The 26534-nt window shown below is 44.3% G+C and overlaps 1 protein-coding gene across 1 annotated transcript in view; it reads right to left on the bottom strand.

Moving 5' to 3' along the window:
• The window catches only part of LOC140460758 (uncharacterized), a 51092-nt gene that overhangs the window by 22587 nt on the left and 1971 nt on the right, over nt 1–26534 (bottom strand). The gene's annotated exons all lie outside the window — the stretch shown is intronic.

Below are 26534 nucleotides of genomic sequence, written 5' to 3'. Positions count from 1 at the left end.
GATTCCTGCAGCCCTGGCTATTAGCATTTGGTATTGAGTCTGTATCATGCTGTTGGCACTTCTATAAGAGGTGTTGGCTGGACCCAGACACTTCGGCGGGCAGTGTTCATTACTCATGAATATTCTCTTCCCCCACCCGCCTTAAACTAATCACCTGGGTTGTGAATCCATTGTGCTAACATTCTGGTGGCCCCAGGCAGTGTCTGTATCTGCTCTGCTGTTTCTCTCCATATTGTGATCCAGCGGCCATCTTGTGTGTCAAGTTGGCCAACTGATGGCTCAGTGGCCATCTTGTGTGTCTGTGTGCCCAGTATCACCCTGCCCTGTGCCATCTCCCACTTCTCCGCCACGCCCACTCTCTCTCCCCCGCTCAATCTCTCCATCAACCCCATTCATTCTCTCTCTCTCTACCCCCACCCTTTGCCCCCTCGTCGATTTTCTCTCTCTGTCCCCCATCCATTCTGTCTCTTTTCTTCCCAGCCCCCACCACACCGTCCTTTCTCGAGCCTCGAACCATCTTTGACCTCTGTATCAAACCCTTCAAAGGACAGAGAGAGAGAGAGAGAGAGAGAGAGAGAGAGAGAGCGGGAGATAATGGATGGTGATGACTCTACCTGGGAGTCGGGAGGGGTGAGAAATGGCTGATCTTCAAAATTGAGAATACCTAAAATGATATCTTCAGAAACATCGTTAAAGCCAGAAAAACGCATTCAAGTTTTTTTAAAAGAGCTGCTGAAATCTATCTGATTCTTTCACTGAAATAAACGCAGTCAGGCCACCGCTCAGGACAGGCTGGAAGGGGTGAATGGGCGAAAGTGAGCACTGCAGATGCAGGAGATTAGAGTCAAGATTAGAGTGGTGCTGGAAAAGCACAGCCGGTCAGGCAGCATTCGAGACTTTTGTCTGAAACGTCAATGTTCCTGCTCCTTGGATGCTGCCTGACCTGCTGTCATTTCCAACACCACTCTGATCTTGAATGTAAGGGGTGAATGGCCTAGTCCTAGTCTTGTGAAGTTGGTTCCAACTATCTAGAAATAGCATCACAGAGCACAGAAACATACCCTTCGGTCTATGCCGACCGGATATCCTAAATTAATCTAGTGACCCATTTGCCAGTATTTGGCCCCTTATCCCTCTGAATCTGTCCTATTCATCTCCCCATCCAGATGCATTTTAAATATTATCATTGTACTAGCCTCCATCACTCCCTCTGGCTGACACACACCAGCGTCTGTGCAAAAAGGTTGCCCCTCAGAAACCTTTCCCCCCTCACCCTAAACCCATGCCCTTCAGTTCTGGACTTGGGGAAAAGCTGGGTACAAGCCAGACAGAATGCAATGTCGAATCACAGGGAAAAACAAATTGTGGCTCTACCCCTTTTTTTCCTATTGGCATTTGGACTCTTAACATCTGACAGAAACACCAGCATTGAAAAATGTGGTGCTGGAAAAACACAGCAGGCCAGGCAGCATCCGATGAGCAGGAAAATCGACGTTTCGCGCATAAGCCCTTCTTCAGGAATCTTATGCCAGAATTTTCAACTCTGGTCTCCAGCATCTGCAGTCCTCACTTTCTCCAAGAAACACCAGCATCCCCCAATGAGCATACTGCGCATGTTTTCCGGTGTCATCAACGCAGTGCACATGCCCACCGGTGTCAGCAAAACTCTGGGCATGCTCATTGCTTTCCGCAAAAAAAAGGCGCGCGACCTTCCTTTGATGGCCCAATAGGGAACCGTGGAGGACCAGAACAAAACTGGTCCTCCTGCCAATCAGAGCCACCCCATTGTCTGAATGCGGAAGTTGGACCATGAGTTTCTGAAGCTGCTCCTCTCTTTCTGAATCAACATTGAGCTTCACTCAGACCGCAAATTCCTTCCTCTGTCTCAGATCTGTGAGTACGGCACTCTCTTTTCTCGCCCCCTTTGCCATTTCTACTTTTTTCCGGAGTTCAATTTGTTGACTTACAGCAACTGAAAGGAAAGGGATTTAACCCAGAGAGGGGACGGGCTATGGAAAAGTGATCGAGGTCTGTGTCTCAATTGGCAAAATAGACAGGCAGGAGGCTGGAAGGACACAGCAAATCAGGCAGCATCAAGAGGTGTAGAAGTCGATAATTCGGGTGTAGCCCTTCTTCAGGACTGGGGCTGGGGGCTGGGGCTGGGGCTGGGGCTAAAGTGGGGATATGTGAAGATAGGGAGAGGGTCCGGCCTGATTAATCATTGGGTGGAAGAAATCAGGTTGGTGACAGGAAGGAGTGGTAGTGAGGGGCACGGGGCTGAGAAGGGAGTCGGGGGATGGAAAGGGAGGTTATTTGAAATTGGAGAACTCAATGTTGGGTCCTGCAGGCTGTAGGCTGCCCGGGCGGAAGATGGGGTTTGTTCCCCCAATTTGCAGTTTGGATCGTTGTGGCAATAGAGGAAGCCTATGATGTTCTTGTCAGAAAGGGAGTGGGAAGGGGAATTAAAATCGATGGTGACTGGGAGGTCTGGTCAGCCTCTCGGACCCAGCTGTGATGCTCGCCAATCCGTTCCCCAAGTTTACGCTCAGTCTCCCCAAAGTCGAGAAGACCACAAGTTACAAACACGTGGCAAATGCAGTATCTCAATGTGAAGTTATAGCCTTTGCTATGGAAAAAAAAAAGCAGAAAGACAGTGTATTATTTAAATGGTGATACTTTGGGATGTGGAGAAAGTGAGAACTGCAGATGCTGGAGATCAGAGGCAAAGTGTGGTGCAAGAAAAAGGCAGTAGGTCAGGCAACATCTGAGGGACCTTGAGAGTTGACATTTTAGTCCCGAGCACTTCATCAGGAATGATGTGTGGATGGACAAAGGGTCTGATTCTGTGCTGTATGACTCTAATCATCTTCGGTGAGAGCAGAAGTGTGGTTGTGAAGGTTGGAGTTTAGGAGGAGCTTTCAAAGATGTTTGCCCTTAATGGGAGCAGAAAAAGTTACAACGAAATCTTGCATTTGTGAGACAGCAACTGAGTGAGGTTTTGGTGCAAAGTGGTTAGGGGGGGAAATTGCTATGCTAAATTACCCATAGTGCCCAGGGATGTGCAGGTTAGGTGTGATAGTCAGGGAGTAGAGCAAGAGGTGCAGGGGAATGGATGTGGGTGGGTTACCCTTTAGAGGGTCAGTGTGGACTCGTTGGGCCGAGTGGCCTGCTTCCACACTGTGGGGATTCTGTGAAGGGAAGGAATTCCTGCAAACTGTGCAGGGCAGTGCAGGCTAGCCAGCTGCGCCCCACCCCTTCCTCTCGCCCCTTTTCCCATTCCCTACCCCACCCCTGACCCATTGAAGGCGTCACAACGCGGAAGTGGCCTGTCAGTTTGCATGAAACTCCCTCCCTCTCGGCAATTCTTCGTCCTGGGAGTGTGTGGGGGGAATCTGTTCACTTGTGCCAACTGGAGTGAATCCAAGGAGGCAGCAGACTCTGCAAACTCAGGTATGTGTCTTAAATACCCGGGTGAGGAGGGATAGAAGGATGGGGTGGAGCTGTTTTCCCCATCGTGCCAGAGTCTGAGACTTTGATAAAATCATGAGGGGTATGGATAGGGTAAATAGACAAGGTCTTTCCATTGGGATGGGGGCGTCCCGAACTGGAGGGTCATAGGTTCAGGGTGAGGGCAGTGGGGAAATGTCAAAGAGACCTCAGGGGCAACTTTATCATGAAGAGGGTGGTGCTTTTATGGAATGAGCTGCCAGAGGAAGTGGTGGGGGCTGGTAGAATTCCAACAGTTAAAAGGCATCTGGATAGGTGTATGAATACAAAGGGTTCAGATGGGTCAGGGCCAAGTGATGGTAAATGCGACTGGCGTCATAGAGATGTACAGCACAGAAACAGACCCTTCGATCCAACTTCGTCCTTGTTGACAAGAGAGCCAACCCAATTTAGTCCCAGCGGTCAGCACCCTGCCCATATAGGGGCCAAGTGATGGCAAACGTGACTAGATTAATTTCGGATATCTGGGCAGGTTGGGCCAAAGAGTCTGTTTCTGCGCTGTGTGACTCTAATTGTCTTCAGTGAAAGCAGAAGTGTGGTTGTGAAGGCTGGACTTTCAGAGCATGTTTTGCCCTGACTGGAAGCAGAAGAGTTTGACTGAAGTGTGTCGGTGTTAATGCCTTGATGTCTCATTTTGCTCCCACCTTCCCGGGGTCATTAACCATTTTGTGTCTGGTTCTTCCTCAAGAAGCTGCATTGCAGGTTCACCCTGAATTGACACACTATCTTTTTGCTTCCCAAAATCAGACCTGCTCATTCTCAGCAGGATCCCAGTGTTGTGAAAGATATTAACTTTCAGGTGGAGGTATCCAAAATTCAGAGAGATGTCAGTCTTGATGTTTTTGCTTTTTCTGCCCCTGTAAGATCCTGAAGCAGCAACTTCAGGGGAATTAGTTAGAGCGGAGTGAGAACAGAGGGGAAGGGAGAGTGGGATGGTACTTTCAATTTTGTGGAACAACAAAAAAATATTCTGCAGAAAGTAGAATTGCCTGTTTTGAATTTCTATCCTGCACTGATAGTGATGACTTTTGTAATCTCTTTTTGCAGAGTATTTGAAAATCTGAAGTCAGAAGATTCAAAATCAACAAATGAAGGCCTTATGCCCGAAACGTTGACTCTCCCGTTCCTCGGATGCTGCCTGACCTGCTGTGAATTTTCCAATGCCACACATTTCGACACTGACTCTCCAGCGTCTGCAGTCCTCACTTTGAGTCAATGTCTGACTGTCACTCAGTGCATTCGGACCGCAACAATTTTCAACTATGAGCCTGTGAGAAGGAGCAAAGCTTTTTGGTTCCTGTTTGGGTACGTTTCAGCGTCAGTTGGACTGGATGAGAGACCCCACTGTTGCAGCGCACTGAGTGTGGAGCATGTAACCGCTATACAGCCTGGAAAGAGGAATTGACAGCAGGGTGGGGCTGTATGCGTGTTTGTGTGCAACTGAAGCTTTAGTCATGGACAAACCAGAGAAATCCCACCTTTTGGAGAAACTATGGAAGTGTGATGACTGCGGGAAAAGCTTCTGTTTCCCATCTACCCTGGACTCTCATCGGCGCAGCCACACCGGGGAGAGGCCATTCCCCTGCCCCGAGTGCGGGAAGGCCTTCAGCAATTCCTCCAACCTGCTGACCCACCAACGGGTTCACACGGGGGAGAGGCCCTTCAGCTGCCCAGAGTGCGGGAAGTGCTTTACCCAGGTCTCCACCCTGCTGACCCACCAGCGGGTCCACACAGGGGAGAGGCCGTTTACCTGCTGTCAGTGCAAGAAGGCTTACACCTGCTCCTCCGCCCTGCGGAGGCACCAGCGAGTTCACCTGGAGGGGAATTGATACTGTGATGGCCAAGTTGCATCCTTTACCCGGTCTGACCTACACATGACTCCAGGTCTACAGCAGTGTGGTTGACTCTACACTGTCCCACCCCTCCTCGCTCGGCAAATGAGAGGGGAGAAACTTACTTGGAGACAGGGTATGGATTGAAATTGCTGAGTGAGGAGGCAACACATCCTCCTGGTTACAGCTGTACCAAGGATCCAATTACAAAGGGACGACTGGGTGCTAACCAATAGTAAAGAACGTGGGGGTGGGGGGTGGAGTGTATGTACTTTGACCTTGAGTTGTTTAAAAAGCAGCTACTTTTACTCTGCCTTTTTGCTGGGGGGATCTGAAGCTGTAACAAAGTTGGGTCACAATCAAGGTTACCTGAATTTACCCCCTGGCTCAGACTCTCATTGAAAGCTTTGAGCTCCAAGAGGTTTTTGTTTTAAAGCTGATCAGTTCTTTCAGCCTCCTGCACTAAGCTTCCAATGTTGTCTATCAGATGGAGCAGTGAATGAGGAGCCAGTACCATTCGAAATTGTAAGTTTTTCAGGATTGTAGAGTGCATCATTTCCTCGTCATTGTAAAGTTTCCTGGCAGCATCGGGAGGTGTGGGCTGTGTTCAATGGAAACGAGGTGGAGGAACCGATGGGGGACTGGCCTGGATGAAGTTAAAAATCACACAACACCAGGTTATAGTCCAACAGGTTTATTTGGAAGCACTAGCTTTCGGAGCGCTGCTCCTTCACCGGGTAACTGTGGAGCCCGATCAAAAGACACAGAATTGATAGCAAAAGCTCACAGTGTCATGCAACTGAAAGGATATATTGAACAAACCTAGGTTGCTGTTAAGTCTTCCATCTTTGAGAATGGATTGCAGGTTTTGGTTCATTAATATGTAAATCCCAGAACATCTTTTAAGTTACGTTCTTGAGATGACTTAAGGTTTTATTTTTAAAAAGGCTGACAGCTCAGACAATGCATTAAAGGTGTGAGGTTCGAGCCTGTCATACCCCAATCTTGGATCAGACTGGTTCCAGTTCCAAAGTCGAAATTTATAAAATATTAAACTGATTGACTGCCCTGCAGTTTCTGCACATTTTGAGCAAAGTAGAATGTATCTGCAAATAATTCTGCCAATTCAAATTCACTTCTTAGAGTTATTTGTGTGTGTGCATGTGAGTTTGTGTGCATGCTTGGTAAAGAGTATAAGCCTGTGAGAGTGTTGGGGGGTGTATGCGTGTGTATATGTATGAGAGAAGTATGAATAAAAGCAAGGGGTTGCATTTTGCTGAAACAAGGAAGGGTGGACCTATACAGGTAGTGGTAGGGCCTTGAGTCTTGTTGGAGAACAGAGACATGGGAGGATTCAGGTGCATAGCTGCATCACTGGGAGACAGGGTGGTCAAGAAGGTGTTTAGCACACTTGCCTTCACTGTTCACGCCATTGAGTATAGGAGTTGGGACATCATGTTGAGCTTGTACAGGATGTTGGTGAGGCCACTTGTAGAGTACTGAGTACAGTTCTGGTGGCCCTGTAATAGGAAGAATACTATTAGAGAGGGTTTAATAAAGATTTACCAGGACATTGCCAAGACTGGAGGGTTTGATTTATAAGGAGAGACTGGGACACTTTTCACTGAAGTGCAGGAGGTTGAGTGGTGATGTCATTGAGATTTATAAAATCATGAAGAGTGGAGGTAAGGTGAATAGCAAAGGGCTCTTCCTTAGTGTAGAGGTGCTCAAAACTAGGAGGTATATTTTTAAAAGTGAGGGGAGAGAGATTTAAAAGGAGCCTGAGGGACAACATTTTGATACAGGGTGGTTTGCATATGGAATTAACTTGCTGAGGAAGTGGTAGATGCGGGGACAGTTACAACATTGAAACGACATTTGGATGGGTACATGAATAGAAAGGTTTAGAGGGATATGGGCCAAATATAAGTAAGTGGGGCTAGTTTAGTTTGGGAATCCTGGTCGGCATGGATGAGTTGAACCGAAGGGTCTGTTTCTGTGCTGTCTACCTCTCTGAACCAGAAGTGATCTTATTGAAACCAATAGATTTCTAAAAGGGGCTTGACAGGATAGATGCCGATAAAATGCTCCTTTGTGGGGAGGGTCATAGAATCCCAACAATGTGGAAGCAGGCCATTCAGCCCATCTATTCCACACTGGCCCTCTGAAGAGCATCCCACCCAAACCTAACCCCTTTCTCTGTATTTCCCATGGCTAATCTATCCTAACTTGCACATCCCAGGACACTATGGGTAAGTTAGCACTGCCAATCCACCCTAAGCTACACCCTAAAATACAGAAGAGGAAGTGTTGGATGTCTTGAAACATAAAGGTGGATAAATCCCCAGGACCTGATCCGGTGTAGCCTAGAGCTCCGTGGGAAGCTGGAGAAGTGATTGCTGGGCCTCTTGCTGAGATATTATCATCAATAGTCACAGGTGAGGTGCCGGAAGACTGGAGCTTGGCCAACATGGTTCCACTGTTTAAGAAGGGTGGGAGTCCAGTAAGTCTGATGTCATTGGTGGGCAAGTTGTTGGAGGGAGTCCTGAGGGACAGGATGTACATGTGTTTGGAAAGGCAAGGACTGATTAGGGATAGTCAATATGACACGGTGTGTGGGATATCATGTCTCACAAACTTGATTGAGTTTTTCTGAAGAAGGAACAAAGAGGATAGATGAGGGCAGAACTGTAGATGTGATCTATATGGACTTCAGTAAGGCATTCAACAAGGTTCCCCATGGGAGACTGATTAGCAAGGTTAGATCTCATGGAGTACAGGGAGAACTAGCCATTTGGATACAGAACTGGCTCAAAGGTAGAAGACAGAGGGTGGTGGTGGAGGGTTGTTTTTCAGACTGGAGGCCTGTGACCAGTGGAGTGTCACAAGGATAGGTGCTGGGCCCTCTACTTTTTGTCATTTACATAAATGATTTGGATGCGAGCATTAAGAGGTACGATTAGTAAATTTGAGGATGACACCAAAATTGGAGGTGCAGTAGACAGCGAAAAGGGTTACCTCAGATTACAACAGGACCTGGACCAGATTGGCCAATGGGCTGAGAAGTGGCAGATGGAGTTTAATTCAGATAAATGCGAGGTGCTGCATTTTGGGAAAGTAAACCTTAGCAGGACTTATACACCTTAATGGTAAGGTCCTCGGGAGTGTTGCTGAACAAAGAGACCTAGGAGTGCAGGTTCATAGCTCCTTGAAAGTGGGAGTCGCAGGTAGATAGGATTGTGAAGGCAGCGTTTGGTATGCTTTCCTTTATTGGTCAGAGTATTGAGTACAGGAGTCAAGAGGTCATGTTGCGGCTGTACAGGACATTGGTAGGCCACTGTTAGAATATTGCATGCAATTCTGGTCTCCTTCCTATCGGAAAGATGTTGTGAAACTTGAAAGGGTTCAGAAAAGATTTACAAGGATGTTGCCAGGGTTGGAGGTTCTGAGCTACAGGGAGAGGCTGAACAGGCTGGGGCTGTTTTCCCTGGAGCGTTGGAGGCTGAGGGGTGACCTTATAGAGGTTTACAAAATTATGAGGGGCATGGATAGGATAAATAAACTAAGTCTTTTTCCTGGGGTCGGGGAGTCCAGACTAGAGGGCATAGGTTTAGGGTGAGAGGGGAAAGATATAAAAGAGACCTAAGGGGCAACTTTTTCATGCAGAGGGTGGTACGTGTATGGAATGAGCTGCCAGAGGATGTGGTGGAGGCTGGTACAATTGCAACATTTTAAGAAGCATTTGATGGGTATATGAATAGGAAGGGTTTGGAAGGATATGGGCCGGGTGCTGGCAGGTGGGACTAGATTCGATTGGGATATCTGGTCGGCATGGATGGGTTGGACCAAAGGGTCTGTTTCCATGCTGTACATCTCTATGACTCTAAAAGCAAGTTGTAGACAAGTAAAAAGGCCCACCAGGCAAGGAGGTGGTTAACAACCTTAGGGCATCCCTCTTAAACCATGCATCTTGTTTGTTTACAAATTAAACATGCTTCAGCTCTTTTCCTATCTGCTTTCTGGAAATCTGGGTGACACCAGGTTTGTAATACAGTATTAACCATTCCCTCCTTACCCACGTGTGTACAATACTGCACATAATCAATTGAAAAAGGCAGCAGCAAAGAAGGAATACAAAGTAGTCCATCAGGGGTCACCCACATTTCGGTTTGAGTATACAGGGAGTACCCTGTTTGAGGCCATAGTTTGTGCTGCTCAGCAGGGGGCGCACCCTGTGATTTCAGTCCCATACCCAGGCCTGGCATTTCTATCCCCATATTGTCTCTGTCGGGGTTTTGCTGGGGACCCAATGGGACCAGAGGTTTGGGGTGTCAGGCTGCCTGCTTGGCAGCAGCATCCATCTGCTCATTCCTTTGGAGACTGTATCCATTGCTTCAGCATGAGCTGAACATCTTGATAGCTGCCAGATTGATTGGACAAAACAGCATTACTGTTCGTCTGCCCCATGGGGGTTAAAAATCCTCTCCGTTCCCACAAGTCTCTGTAATCATGGGTCACACCAAAAGCACAGTGAGGGTTGAAGATCTCAACCCCCGGGAGGGGTGTCTCAGTTCCGAGATCGGTCAAATGAAGACTAGGATTATGGTCTGCTTCAGCAAGGTTTCACACTTTAATTTGTAACGGCCGGGCAAAGATTTGTCCAGCAACACAGATATTAAAAGATTCTGTGTTCCTTTGAGAAACTGTGTGATTAACGTGGAATAAAATATCAATTTTCATATGTTTCTTAAGAGACCATACAGCCTTAATTGCAGAATAATCCAATAAAATGTAATAAAATTACATAATGGAAACAGGTTAACCCAATGATATTTCCTGGGAAATAATGTTGTTTCACACGCATTATCTCCTCATACCTGTGCTTCAAGGTTAGCTAGGATGGTCAGTAATGTCCTATCTAGCTTAATTAGGTCCATACAATGAAGAAGGCATTGTTTGCTTAATCTGTAATTCAGTTCGCTCAGGAATGCAGAAATGCAGCTTTTAGCCATTTTAAACCCAGTGTTAATTTTCAGCCTGAAGCCATGTTGTTCTATTCCTTTATATTGAGATGCCATTTTGTGATGAATAAAAGCTCCTGACAACAGCCTAAATCTAGGTATTAGATCCTCATCTGGTGTGGACCTGCTCCGTCACTCAAAACAAAACTAAATTTACAATTTAAGGCCATACATGCTATTCTGCTAAATTAATCCAGTTGATTTTTTTCTGTTTAAAAATGTGAAAACCTCGTGAACAGTTCTTCCAGTTAATCACTGGATATTCAAATTTCTCTTCAAAATTAAAGATCATAACAAAACTGGGTGTCATTGTGGGATTTTGAATCTGGAGGGTGTGCTTGTGAAGTTTGAATGAACAATATTTCAAAGTGAATGTTATCGTGTTCAGTATTAAGACTTTCTGGAGATGAAAAATTTGCCCTTGTATGTTTTGCAACACTTAACCAAGGTCAGTTCTATAGAATATGCAGACAGGTTGATGTGAGAGTTGAGAGCTGGGGCAAACATCAGAAATAATGGAGGCAGGAGCACAGCAATTAGAGTTAGAAAGTTAGCCAAAAATATAAAAACAGGAAGGAAAGTTTCATCACTTTGTTAACTTTTTTAAGAAAAGCTAAGTGTTGGTTCTGTAAAAAATGAGTCTGGGGATTCAATAACGGAGGATAAAGAGATGGTCAGTGAATTGAAAAGATCTTGAGTCTGTCTTCAATAGAGAGGATACAAGTAACAGCCGGGAACTAGCTGGAAATCAGGAATTGAAAGGGAAGGAGGAACTGAAGACAATTACAATTACCAGGGAAGTACTACTGAGTAAACTGTTGGAACTACAAGCTCACAAGTCCCAGGGGTCCAAAGGATTTCATTCTAGATCCTTAAAGAAAAATTAGCTGGTGATATAGTTAATGCATTGGTTTTAATTTTCCAAACGTCATTAGTTTCAGGGAAGGTTTCTGTAGATTGGAAAACTCCTTTCTTCAAAAAGGGAGACCGAGAACAGGAAACTGCAGACCATTTACTTTAACATATGCCATCGGGAAAATGTTCAAAGCTATGATTAAAGATGTGATGACAGGACACTTGTACAAGTTCAAGGTAATCAGGCAGCGTGAATGTGTTTTTTGTCAATGGGAAATAATGTTGTAATAATGTTTTGAAGAACTGCCTCTCCCACCTGTGACTGAGCTGATAAATCTCATGGACCGACAGGGAATGGAATCCCTTCCCACAGTCCCCGCATTTCTACGACTTCTCTGTCGTTCTGGTGTCCTTTTGGCTCCCTGTTTCTGATGAACAATTGAAACTGTGATCACACTCAGGAAATGTGTGCAGTTACTCCCTGCTGCGACTACTATAATGTTACTTCAGTCTGTGTAACTGGTTACAGCTCCATCCCATAGACAGCTCACTGGGGCACACTCTCTCTCAACAAGGCGAAAAGACATACAAAAGTGGAGTAACCAGACAAAACGCAGAAGCAATAAAATGTCGAACCACAGGGGAAAAAAAAATTGTGGCTCTCCCCCTTTTTTCCCTGTTGGCATTTGGACACTTCAAATTTGTCAATAACAGCAGCAGCAGGCTCAAAGAGCATACTGCGCATGTTTGCCGGTGTCAGCAACGCAGTACGCATGCTCGCTGGTGTCAGCAAAAACTGGTGCGCATGCTAATCGCTATCGGCAAATAAGGCGCGGGACCTTCTTTTGATTGACCAATAGAAAGCACAGGAGGACCGGAAGGACGTTGGTCCTCCTGCCAATCAGAGTCACCCCATTGTCTGAACGCGGAAGTTGGACCATGAGGTTCTCAAGCTGCTGCTGCTGCTCGTGTCTGAATGAACATTGAGCTTCATCCCAGACTGCAAATTCCTCCCTCTGTCCATTATCTGGGAGTACGGCACTCTCTTCTCTTGTCACCTTTTCCATTTATTTTTTTCATTCTGGGATTCAGTTGTTGACTTGCAGCAACTAAAAGGAAAGGGAGTGTGTCGGGATGGGGACAGACTCTGGAAACGTTGCTCCAGGTCTGTGTCTCAATTGACAAAATACACAGGTAGGAGGCTGGAAGAACACAACAAGCCAGGCAGTATCAGGCGGTGGAGAAGTCAACGTTTCGGGTGTAACCCTTCTTCAGGATTGGGGATGGGTGTAGGGGGCGATGCAGATAAAGGGTGTGCTGGGTGGTGAAGTGGGGATAGATGTAGACAGGTAGAGGGTTCGATCTAGGCAAAAGGGAGGACTGCAGATGCTGGAAACCAGAGTTTAGATCAGAGTGGTGCTGGAAAAGCACAGCAGGTCAGGCAGCATCCGAGGAGCAGGAAAATCGATGCTTCGGGCAAAAGCCCTTCATCAGGAATTTCCCCAGGGTTGGGGAGTCCAAAGCTAGAGGACATTTGTTTGAGGTGAGAGGGGAATGATTTAAAAGAGACGTGAAGGACAACCTTTTCACATAGACAGTTGTACATGCGTGGAACGAGCTGCCAGAGGAATTGGTGGAGGCTGGTACGATTATATTTAAAATGCATCTGGCTGGGTACATGAATCGGGATGGTTTGGAGCCGTGTGGGTCACATGCTGGCAAACGGGATTAGATTAATTTTGGATATCTGGTCATCACGGACAAGTTGGGCCAAAGGGTCTGTTTCCATGCTGTATGACTCTTAATCGTCTTTGGTGAAAGCAGAAGTGTGGTTGTGAAGACTAGAGTTTCAGAGCAGCTTTCGAAGATGTTTTGCCCTTACTGGGAGCAGAAGAATACAATGAAATCTTGCATTTGTGAGAGAGCAAATGAGTAAAGGGAGTACATCTGCGATTTTGGTGGAAAATGGGAATTCATTGCACTGTGAGGATGAAGCCCTACCCTATCCAGTTATTTCAGCACGTGGATGAGACTTGGCAGTTCACACAGGCAGTCAATCCAGTAATATTTTGTAAATTCCACTTTGGAAATAGAACCAGTCTGATTCAAGATTGGGGTATAGACAGACTCTGATCTCACACCTTTAATGCATTGTCTAAGCTGAGATGACACCTTTTTGTTATAAAACCTTGTTATCTCAAGAAAGTGTCTTACAGGAAGTTCTGGGATTTCCATATTAATGATACCTGCAACCCATTCTGAAATATGAAAGGCTTAACAATCCAGGTTTGTTCAATATATCATTTCAGTGGCAGGACACCGTAATGTTTTTCTATAAATTCTGTGCCTTATGATCTTCTTCTCCACAACCACCTGATGAAGGAGCAGCACTCCAAATGCTGGTCCTTCCAAATACACCTGTTGGACAATAACCTGGGTGTGTGTGATTTTTTTTAAACTTTGTCCAGGTTAGGTTGGATTGACCATGCTAAAGTCCTCACAGTGCCCAGGGAGGTGCAAGTTTGTGTGAATTGGCTGTGCTAAATTACACATAGTGTCCAGGGATGCGCAGCTTAGCATGGATTGGCCACGCTAAATTACCTATAGTTCCCAGGAATGTGCAGGTTAGGGTTAATTGGCCAGGTCAAACTATCCAGAGTGAAGATCTAGACCCCTCTTAAGGGCCCTTTGAGTTCGCAATTGGTCTAAAGAATCAATGAAATGCAGTCTGTACAAAGCAAGGTTATCAGTTTAATCAGGCAGCTTGACCCAATTCTGTCCAACAACACAGTGATTAAAGCTTCTGTGTTCCATGGCGAAGTTGTGCAATTACATTTGAAAATGACACGTTATTTATTTAGGTTTTTTAAGAGACAGTACAGCCTTTTTTACAAGAAAAGACCAATCAAATGTAATAAGGTGACATGATTTAGAGCAGGTTAATCCAATGATATTTCCTGGGGAAGGGGTCTTAATTACGTAAATCATCATGCCATGGTAGCAGCTCAAGGTTAGTTCAAATGGTCAATTAATGTGTCCGTGTTCATTTTAAACAAACTCCATTGTCCTCTTATCTTTGGATTGTAGCTTAATTCTGCAAAACAGCAGGACAAGTTCACAGAGTTCAATCATTATTCTCAGCCATTTTGTGTATTATTTTAAATTGAAAAGCCATTTTGTGATTCTTAAAAAATCTACATATACTTGTTGAGTCTGACAATAATCTAAATTCAAATTTTAGATCCTCACCTGAAGCATCAGAGTCTGAGGGGTGACCTGATAAACGTTTGTAAGAGGCATGGATATGGTGAATACCCAAGGTCTTTTCCCCAGGGTCAGGGAGTCCAAAGCTCGAGGGCATATGTTTGAGGTGAGAGGGGAATGATTTCAAAGGGACCTGAGGGGCAACTTCACACAGAGAGTGGTGCATGTATGGAACGAGCTGCCAGAGGGAGTGGTGACGGCTGGTACAATTACAACATTTAAAAAGCATCTGGATGGGGATATGAATAAGGAGGGTTCGGAGGGATATGGGGCACATGCAGACAAATGAGGCTAGATTAGTTTAGGATATCTGATCTGATGAATTGGACCAAAGGGAAAAACATGACAGAGCCCTGCCACTGAAATGATATATTGAACAAACTTGGATTGTTACCTCTTTCATCTTTTACAGTGGGCTGCAGGTATTATTCATATGGAAATCTTGAGATTACTTAAGGTTTTATCACAAAAGGTAACCTCTGGGCAGGATAGTGGCTCGTTGTTTCGCACTGCTGCCTCACAGCGTCAGGGACCTGGGTTCGAGTCCAGTCTCGGACGAATGCCTGTGTGGAGTTTGCACATTCTCCCTGTGTCTGCAAGGGTTTCCTCCCCGTGCTCCAGTTTCCCCTCTCAATCCAAAAATGTGCAAGTTAGGTGAATTGGCTATGCTATATTGCCCGTAGTGTGAGGTGCATTCATCAGGGGTAAATATGGGGAATGGATCTGGGTGGGTTGCTCTTCGGAGAGTCGGTGTGGACTTGTTGGGCCAAAGGAGCTGTTTCCATACTGGAGGGAATCTAATCTAGTCTCAGCTCAGACAATGTGTTAAAGGTGTGAGGTCAGAGTCTGTCAGTATCCCAATCTTGAATCACACTGGTTCCATTTCCAAAGTATGAATTTATAAAATACTACATGTTCTGACTGCTTGCAGATTGTGTGTTTTTGAGCAAAATAGAATGCATCTGAAAATATAATTCTGCAAATGCAAATTCACCCCCAAGGACTTGTGTGTGCTTACATGCATGAGACAGCGAAAACGATTATTTCCGTGCTGTATATCTCTGTCTATTCGATAACAGATGCTTTATTTCTGTTGGTGTAAATATTGTTGTAAATCATAGCTGGGTAATAATAGTTAGATGTAAGGGAAAGAGAATTCCTCAAGTTGGGCACTATAAGAATCCTGGGAGACCCCTATTTCTGGTTTACTTCCTCGTTCACATTTAAACATGAGCAACAATTAATTTAATATTTGGTTTCATTTTTCTTGATTAATTCCCCGCTATGTCTAAGCTCTGTGTCTGGTCGGTTGACAGGCTGGGAGATTGTGGGTTGGGGCTTGATTGACTGAATATTTTGTTCTGGAAGGTGTAAAGGGGGAGGGGTGTTAAAGCTTCAGCAGAAATCCAGCATGTCTCTGTAAGGAGTCTCAGATCATAATTATTCACTTCAATGTGTGCAGTCAATTCGCTCGCTTTTGTTACAATGCAGCACACAATCAGACAACATTTTTCGTTTCAACTTTCGTGATCTTTAGAATCCAGTTTTGATCGCTGAAATATTTACTCTCCTTGTCCCTTTCTATCATTCTCTGATGCTCATTTTCTAAATTGCTCGCTGGCCTTGATTTGGATTGGCCATGTTAAATTGCCCATAGTGTCCAGGGATGTGCAGCTTCGGTGGGTTAGCCATGGGAAATGCAGGGTTATAGTTTCATAGTAATCGAAGCAGGAGGAGGCCATTTGGCCCATCCAGCCTGCTCCACCATTCATTAAGGTCATGGCTGATCTATCCATTGTCTCAGCTCCTCCTCCCTGCATTGTCCTAACTACCCTTCATTCCCCTACCATGCAAAAACCCATCCAACTGTGTCTTGAATATACTTAATGAAGCTGTATCTACTGCTTCCTTAGGCAGAAAATTCTGTAGATTCACTACTCTCCAGGAAAAGTAGTTCCTCCTCATCTCTGTCCTAAATCTACTCTTTCCCCTAATCTTAAGGCCTAGTCTCATCCACCAGCAGAAATGACTGGACAAGGTAGGGTTTCATCCCCACAGTGCAATGAATTCCCACTTCCCAAGACGTACTCACTCACTCAGTTGCTGCCTCATAAATGAAGGCTTTCATTGTAACTTCTTCTGCTTCCTGTAAGGGCAAAACACCTTTGAAAGCTGCTTTGAATGCAAGGAGGAGGATCTCAGATGATGAATAGATCAGCCATGATCATAGTGAATGACTGGCCAATCCAAATCGAGGCCAGTGAGCAATGTCGTGATGTGGAAAATGAGCATCAGAGAACGATAGAAAGGGACGAGGAGAGTAAATATTTCAGCGATCAAAACTGGATTCTAAAGAGCACAAAAGTTGAAACTAAAACATTGTCTGATTGTGTGCTGCATTGTAACTAAAGTGAATGAATTGACTGCACACACTGAAGTGAATAATTATGATCTGAGACTCCTTACAGAGACATGGTTTCAGGATGACAAGGATTGGATCCTGAATTTCGAGGGGATAGTCAAATGGGAAGCTAGGTAAAGGCAGAGAGTTGGCACTGCTAATCAAAGCACTGATCACAGGGTAGTCTGGTGTCAGCTCGGATTTCAGATCCTGATTTCTCTGTCCTCTGATCTCCCTGTTCCCACAGAGTAAGATGTTGGTCTGTTCTCAGCTCTGCTGAATTTCTGCTGAAGCTTTGACCCCCCCCTTTACACCTTCCGGAAGAATAAAACATTCAGTCAATCAAGCCCCAACCCACAATCCCCCAGCCTGTCAACCGACCAGGCACAGACCGTAATCATAGCATGGAATCAAACAAGAAAAATGAAACAAAATTAAAAACATATCGGTGCTCAGGCTTAATGTTTGTTCATTAGGAAGCAAACCAGAAATAGGGGTCTCCCAGGATTCTTATACTGCTCTACTTGACGAATTATCTCTCCCTTACATCTAACCATTTGCACCCAGCTATGATTCACAACAATATTTACACCAACAGAAGTGAAGCATCTGTTATCAAATAGACGTAGAGATATACAGCACCGATACAGACATTTTCTCTCCCTCACGCATGCATGCGCACACATGTCCAATAGGGGTTGAATGTGTATTTGCAGAATCGTGTTTGCAGATACATTTTATTGTGCATTTTTGCGCAAAATCTGCAAGCAGTCGGTACACGTAATATTTTGTAAATTCCACTTTGGAAGTGGAACCAGTTTGACTCAAGATTGGGATACAGACAGACTCTGGCCTCCATCCTTTAATGCATTTTCTGAGCTGAGATGTCACTTTTTGTTATAAAACCTTAATTTATCTTGAGAAGATGGCTGACACCAAGTTCTGGGATTTACATATTATTGATACCTGAAACCTGTACTAAACGATGAAAAACTTAACAACCAGGCTTGTTCAACTTTGTCCAGGTGAGAATGGATTGACCGTGCTAAGTTACCCATCGTGCCCAGGGAAGTAATGTCTTGATGGTGCCTTTCCCCAAACTTCCCATGTACGTTAACCATTTCATGCTAAAGTTGTTCCTCAAGAAGCTGCATTTCAGGCTCACCCTGAAGTGACAGTTTATTTTGTTTCCCAAAATCTGACCTGCTCACTCTCTCGGCAGTATCCGAATGCTGTGAAAGATATTAACTTTCAGATGGAGGTATTCAAAATTCAGAGTAGTGATATTTTTGCTTTTCTGTCCCTATAAGATCCTGAATCAACACCTTCAGGAGAATGAGAGAGAGTGGAGTGGTGCTTTCAATTTCATGGAATAACAAAAGAACATTCCGCTGAATCGCTTGTTCTGAGTTTCTACCCTGCACTGACAGTGAGGACTTTTGTGATCTCTTTTTGAACAGAGTACTTGAAGATCTGAAGACTGAAGTTTCAAAATCAACAGACGAAAGGTCTACGCCCAAAATGTTGACTCTTCTGCACCTCGGATGCTGCCTGACCTCCTGTGCTTTTCCAGCGCTACACTTTTCAGCACTGATTCTCCAATGTCTGTAGTGGTCACTGCCTGAGTCACTCAATTCGTTGGGACTGCAACGATTTTCAGCTATGATTCTGTGATATTAACTTTCAGGCAGAGTTATCCAAAATGCTCTTCTGCTTCTGTTAGATCCTGAATCAGAACATGCAGGAGGATTAGTTAGAGCGGAGTGAGAACAGAGGGGGAAGAGAGAGTGGGATGGTGCTTTCAATTTTGTGGAATAACAAAAGAAAAGCATATTCTGCAGAAAGTCGAATTGCTACTTCAGAATTTCTACCCTGCGCTGACAGTGAGGACTTTTGTAATCTGTTTTTGCAGAATATTTGAGGATCTGAAGGAGGAAGCTTCGAAACCAACAGATGAAGGCCTTATACCAGAAACATTGACTCTCCAGTGTCTGCAGTCCTCACTTTGACATCAATGTCTGACAGTCTCTCAATCCATCGGCACCGCAACAATTTTCAACTATGATTCTGTGAGAAGGAGCAAAGGTTTTTGGGTCCCATTTAACTATATTTTCAGTATCAGTGGGACTGGATGAGAGACCCTACCATTGCAGTGCAGTGTGTGTGTGTGTGGAGAGTGTAACAACTAATTGGCCTGGAAAGAGGAATTCACGGCAGAGAGGGCCTGTACTCACGTTTGTATGTCACTGAAGTTTTGGCCATGGAGAAACCAGAGGAATGCCACTCTTTGGAGAAACCGTGGAAGTGTGCCAACTGTGGGAAAGGCTTTCGTGTTCCATCTGCCCTGGAGACTCATCAGCGTAGCCACACTGGGGGGGGGGGAAAGACCCTTCAGATGCCCCAAGTGCAGAAAAGGCTTTACCCAGGCCTCTGCCCTGCTGACCCACCAGCAGATCCACACGGGGGAGAGGCCTTTCAGCTGCCCCGAATGTGGGAAGGCCTTCAGCGATTCCTCTTCCCTGCTGAGGCACCGACGGGTCCACACGAGGGAGGGACCATTCCCCTGCCCCAAGTGCGGCAAGACCTTCACCCACTCCCCCCACCTGCAGAGCCACCAGCAAGTTCATGAGCTATCGCAGGGGGATTGTAGGAGCGACGGCCGAGTGCCAATATCGACTGGACTCAACCAAGTTCCGGGGATCCGGGATTTGAATCCCGCTGTGGCAGATGGTGGAATTGGAATTTGGTCAGAAATCTGGAGTTCAGAATCTAACGGTGAAACCATTTTTTGGTGGGGGTGAGAAAACCCCCATCTGATTCACTCACGTCTTTTTTTTAGGGAAGGAAACTGCCATTTTGTGAATAGATTCACTCAGTCATCCCAGTCTGGCCTATGTGTGACTCCAGACCCACATCAGTGTGGTTGACTCTACACAGATGCCCCAACCCCCACCTCCTGGCAGATGGGCAGGGAGACACTTACTTGGAGACAGGGTATGGGTTGAAATTGCTGAGTGAGGCAATACTTCCTCTGGGTTAAGGCTTTACCAAGGATCCAATTACAAAGGGACAACTTGGCGCTGACCAATAGTAAAGGAAGTGAGGTCAGGTGGGAGGGTAGTATGCATGGTATGACCTTGAGCTGTTTAAAAAGCAGGTACTTTTTCTCTGCCTTTTTGCTGGGGGGATCTGAAGCTGTAACAAAGTTGGGTCACAATAAAGGTTACCTGAACTTACCACCGGGCTCAAACTCTGATTTCAAAGCTTTGAGCTCCAAGTGGTTTTTGTTTTAAAGCTGCTCCTTTCTTTCAGCCTCTTGCACTAAGCTTCCAATGTAATGTATCAGATGGAGCAGTGAATACTCGTATCATAGAAATTGTAAGTTTTTCAGGCATGCAGGTACTGTGTTTTATTGGCTTTTTAAAGTTTACTGGCAGCACCCGATGCTGCGTTGACTGGAAACGATGTGGAGTGCCAGTGTTGGACTGGAGTTGACAAAGTTAAAAATCATACAACACCAGGTTATAGTCCAACAGGTTTATTTGGAAGCACTACCTTTCAGTGCACTACTGCTTCATCCGGTAGCTGTATAAAAACAAAATGTACAGCAAATGATCACAGTATCGTTCAACTGATATGACATATTGAACAGACCTAGATAGCTGTTAAGTCTTTCATCTTTTAGAATGAGTTGTGGGTTTTGGTACATTAATACTTAATCCCAGAGCTTTTTTAAATTCACATTCTCAAGGTGACATAAGGTCTTCTAAAATAGGTGACATCTGGGTTCAGATGTTGCATTAAAGGTGTGAACATTGAATCTGTATCCCAATCTTCAATCAGACCAGTTCTATTTCCAAAGTAGGAATTTATAAAACATTACATGGATTGATTTTCTGCAGATTGCTCAAAAAGTGCACAAAGTTGAATATATATGCAAATACAATTCTGCCAATACAAACTCACCCCATTGAGTTGTGTATGTGCACATGCATGCATGAGAGAGCATGTGTGTGTGTGCATGCGTTGAGTGTATGCTTGGTACAATGAGTGTAATGGAGTATGAGCCTGTGTGTGTCAGAGAGAGTGTGTGTGTGTGTGTGTGGTTCGAAAGAGCAGATGTGTATGAGCAAGGTGTGAATCAAAGCGAGGGGTTGTATTCTGCTAAAACAGGGAAGGGCAGGACTTGCACAGAATGATAGGGCCCCGGCCCATGTTGTGCAATAGAGAGGGGTGTGTGTGTGTGTGTTTGTGTGGGGGGGGGGGGGTTCAGTTACATCGTTCTTTGGAAGTTGCATCACTGGTAGACAGGGTGGTTAAGAAGGCATTTAGCACCATTGCCTTCATTGTTCACACCATTGAGTACAAGGGTTGGGACATCATGTTCAGGTTGTACAGGATCTCCACACGGGTGTGGGCGGGGCCGGGGGAGGGATGGGCGGGGCCGGGGGAGGGATGGGCGGGGCCGGGTGGATGGGCGGGGCCGGGGAGCCTCACCGTCACCAAGTCACAGCCACCTCGCGCTACAACTGTTCATTCACAAAAAACAAACTCTCCTGTCTCACTCTGCAGCTGCGGGGGGAGAACACATAACACATTTAAAGGGCTGAGCTACAAGTAACGGGGCATTTTTATATTTAAAACGATACATTGAAATCTAAGGAGACTTGGACATAATTAATGGTATATGGTAATATTTACAAAGCATGACCATATTGGAAATAGTGCAGCCACTTTGAAAAAGGGGTTTGAGGTGACCTTGAGATAGTTAATTTTTAAGAAAATAAGCAAGTTATTACGATTTGAAATGATCGTGAAGGGGTAATGTAACCAGTAAATGGCAAAGGTAATTGCAAAATTCTTGAAAAGAAAACGATTCCAGGTATATGCGGATGCAGGGAAATAATTCAACAAAAGAGCCATTATTAATATTTTTGGACCAAACACTCTCCTTTTGAGAGATATAAATAGGAGCATCAATGTCTCTGTCTTTTCAGAGTACAGTGCAAGCCAGTACCATTTGTTTTGCCATAGTAGACCTTGCAACTCAAGCTCACCGAATATTCAGATCTGTGTTCTTAGCAGTCAAATTCTGGCTCTGCCAGTGATGCTCACATTCCACGAACAAATAAAACAGATTATGGTGCTGCGATCACTGCATGTGCCAGAATTAAAAGGAAGAGAAAAATTCTGAACTCACACGACACACAGTTTGTGTACAATGCCATTACCTCTACTTAGTCTGTACCAAATCAAGAGCAGCCACAGTTGACATTTCTTTGGCAATTCTACATGTTGACTTTCTATCATCACAATCTCTTTGACGTTCTTGTAGGTGCCTAAATTAATCTTCAGATTATTCAATTGTGAAACAATGTTACTAGACTAAAAATTCACAACTTCACCAACTGCCAAAACATTTTTTTAGGCTATTTGGGCAGGAAAAGTGACAAATGCAATATCAAAGAAATACAAAGTTATGAAGAGGGTTACATACACTTAACCAAATACAATAGCAGTGCAGAGAATTTCAGAAAAAGTGCAATAAATATTCACTTTTTAACCCCTTATCCAACTCATTCAAGAATTTCAAATTGAATTTGTGGTAATTCAAGAGCAAATGGCAACATTTGTTTGTTAATAGACTCACCATAAATTGTGACTTTGATAAAAGTGATCTTTCACAATGTTTAATCCCAAACATTGCAATTAAGTGCAAAGTTACTTTCAACTGTTTAATAAAACACTGCAAACTGTATTTCATATGAAAATACAATCATTTTATAATTTGGATAAGATCTTTACAAAGGAAATATATTAAACAAAATAGCTTTCCTGGGTATCAATGTTGACAACAGTTGTGCAGGTATTATTTGGCAATTGACCACCTAATTGAAATAATTTCAGAATAAATGAGCTGCTTCATTATTATACATTGAGATATTTTAATACTAATCACATGAAAAGGAAATCTTTGCCTTAAAGAACCAAGTAAAGTTAAATAAAATAGAAAAGCATCTTACAGAATTCACTTCAAATCATCTCTGGTAAATCACAAGAAGATGATGCTCAATAAACCAAATGATGGACAATCACTGGTAATGATGGAAAAAACATTGTAAAGAATGTAGATATCTCAATTGTACCTTAAAAGAATATCTACTCTGCCTTGGACAAGGACAACTGAAAGTTTTTTTTTGTCTGATTGAAATCTACAATAACCAAGCTTTAGAAAATCCATCACTGAGCCCAATCTGGAATAAACGTTTTTTTTCCCCCCAGGAAATCCTTTACAGCTTTCAGCCTTCTCCAGCTACGATTAGCACGAAGGAAAGGTGAAGCTCAGTGGGGAAAGGCTGAGTAATAGCATATCTCGGCTCTCACCTAAGTATTCTTCGAAGAAAAACATATATCTGGATGGGGACATGAATAGGAAACATTCAGAGGGATATGGGCCAAATGGGTCACTAGATTAATTTAGGATATCTGGTTGGCCTGGACTGAAGGGTTTGTTTCTGTGTGTCATTACAGACTCCCCTCTTCTGGAATCCCCATACCAGCTGTTATTTTCATGAAATAATCTGACAATTGTTGACTTCCATCAACCTCTTCCATCCGGAGAAATTTCCTCTCTCTGCAAAGTGTGGTTCACGTTGGCAAGTTCAATCCTCCTCCGGTCCTCAGGAACACACTCTATAATGTGCAACATTCTCAATACCTGTTTAATGTTCAGTAGGGAAACTACTTTCAGTCCAACAGTTAAGACAGAATTCCTCAGAAATGTTTTTGGCAAATGCACTGCTCCCACGAGAGCTCGTGGGCCCATAGTTCACATGCTTTTAACAGCCTGTTTTTATTTTCATTTCCCTGCCTTCCCAGGATACAGAATTTCTCCCACCAGAAATTGTTTGCCCTGAAAAATATCCAGCAGGAAGATGATTATGGAGCTATCAATAAAAATGCCTCATATAGGTCACCCAAGGTTAAAAATAGAAGAACATCTCTCTTCAAAGTTACTGTTCGTTTGCCCTTTCAAAATTCCTTGAATTTAAGGTGTTCCATTGTAGCATTTAATTATGATCCATTAAAAGCAGTATCCAGTCTCATCTGAGTGAGGAACTGACTGAACAAGCGAAATAACTTTTCTATCTGCTCTTTAGATGTGACATCCTCTCCCTCTCTGTGTTGATGCAACAGGATTACCAGAGCTGGAAGTACCACTCTCTGAATACAATTGCTGATTGACAGTTTACTTGAACTGCTTAACGTAAGGATTTAAAAGCTGCTCGCCCGATCTCGCACAAAGTACAAAAAACAAACTGTTCACCCGTGCCTGCACAGAGGAGAAATTTCACTTGGAATAGATCACAAAATAAGAACTGTTACCAGTCCCACAACTCATGTGTTTCCCATGGACAAAGTTAAACATCACCCAACACCAGGTTATAGTCCAACAGGTTTGGTTGGAAGCACTAGCTTTCGCAGCACCGCTCCTTCATCAGGTGGTTGTGGAGAATGAGATCATGATCACAATTTATATCCAAAGGAGTCTAGCGTCACGGAAATATGACACATCAACCAATTTTAGATTAAATCTTTCACCTTTCGAATGCGTTTCTGTTCTTTGCTATGTTAATCCCAGAATTTGATTTTAATTACCTTCTCAAGAATATCATTCAAATGTAGAGCTTTTCTAACAATAGGTGTGAATTCTGTCTGCGTCTGAATATTGATTCAGAGTGACATTTATCTGAGAGAAAAGCTCTGCATTTAAATTTCATTTTTGAGGAGGTAATTTCTAGATCAGGGTGTAGAGGTTTGGGTGGATTGGCTGTGCTGAATTACCCATAGTGACCAGGGATGTGCAATTTAGGGTGGATTGTCCACGGGAAATACAGAGGATGGGAATGGATATGGGTGAAACTCTTCGGAGGGCCAGAGTAAAATAAATGGGCTGAATGGCCTGCTTCCACATTGTCGGGGGAGTCATAGATTCCCAACAAAGGAGCATTTTATTGGCATCTATCCTGTCAAGCCCCTTTCAGAATTCTACTGGTTTCAATAAGATCACTTCTGGTTCAGAGAGGTCGACGGCACAGAAACAGACCCTTCGGTTCAATTCATCCATGCCGATCAGGATTCCCAAACTAAACTAGTCCCACTTGCCTGTGTTTGGCCCATATCCCTCTAAACCTTTCTATGCATATACTCATCCAAATTCCACATGCAAACCACCCTCTGTCAAAACGTTGTCCCTCAGGTTCCTTTTAAATCTCTCTCCTCTCACTTCAAAGATATATGCCCCTGAGCCTTGACTTCCCCTACACTAAGGAAGAGCCCTTTGCTATTCACCTTACCTCCATTCCTCATGATTTTATCAACCTCAATAATGTCACTCCTCAACCTCCTGTGCTCCAATAAATAAAGTCCAAATCTCTTCTTATAACTCAAACCATCTAGTCTTGGCAACCTCCTGGTAAATCTTTACCGAACCCTCTCTCATAGGAAGACTTCTCTTACAGGGTCACCAGAATCGTACTCAGTACTCTACAAGTGGCCTCACCAACATCATGTACAACCTCAACATGATGTCCCAACTCCGAGACTCAGTGGGGTGAACAATGAAGGCAAGTGTGCTTAATGTCTTCTTGACCACCCTGTCGAGCAGCGATGCAACTTTCAAAGAACTGTGTACCTGAACCCCACCCTGTCTCTCTTGTACAGCACGACAAAGGGTTGGACCCTTAATTGTTCATGGGCTTCCCTTCCTTGTTTTAGCCAAACGCAAGCCCTCGCTTTTGATAGCTCACTCATACACACGCTTTCTCTCCAGACACCCACACATACACGCCCCCAACACTCTCTCAGCGTATACTCCATCACGCACTCACTTTACCAAACATGCGCAGACACTTACGTGCACTCTCATGCACAAACTCATCACTTTTTGGGCAAACTTGTATTGGCAGAAATATGTTTGCAGACACATTCTACTTTGCTCAAAAATGTGCAGAAACTGCAGGCAGTCAATCAGTGTAATATTTTATAAATTCCCAGTTTGAATCAGACTGGTTCTAGTTCCAAATTTGGGATACTGACAGTCTTGAACCTCACACCTTTAATGCATTGTCTGGGCTGAGATGTCACTTTTTTAAAAAAAAACCTTAAGTCATCTCGAGAATGTGAATTAATAGTAATTCTGGGATTTACAGGTTAATGAACTGAAACCTGAAACTCAGTCTAAAAGGTGAAAGACTGAACAGCAATCTTGGTGTGTTCAATATGTCATTTCAGTTACATGACACTGATCTTTTGCTATAAAATTTGGGTCTTATGATCCTGCTCCACAGTTACATGATGAAGGAGCAGCGTTCCAAAAGCTCATCCTTCCAAATAAACCTGTCGGACTATAACCTGGTGTTGTGTGATTTTTAACTTTATCCAGCCCAGTCCAACATCGGCCTCTCCACATAATTTCTCGCGAACACTGCCCACACCTCCTGATGCTGCCAGGAAACTTTACAACGCCGATGAAATGACACACTCTGCACTCCTGAAAAATTGACAAGTTCTCACGATACTGGCTGCTCATTCACGACTCCAACTGATATGCGACATTGGAAGCTTAGTGCAGGAGGCTGAAAGAAATGAGCA

The sequence above is a fragment of the Chiloscyllium punctatum genome, chromosome 36 (assembly GCF_047496795.1).
Source record: "Chiloscyllium punctatum isolate Juve2018m chromosome 36, sChiPun1.3, whole genome shotgun sequence".
Taxonomy (NCBI): Eukaryota; Metazoa; Chordata; class Chondrichthyes; order Orectolobiformes; family Hemiscylliidae; genus Chiloscyllium; species Chiloscyllium punctatum.
Note: the sequence above shows the minus strand (reverse complement) of the source record. Positions and strands in the feature narration are given on the sequence as shown.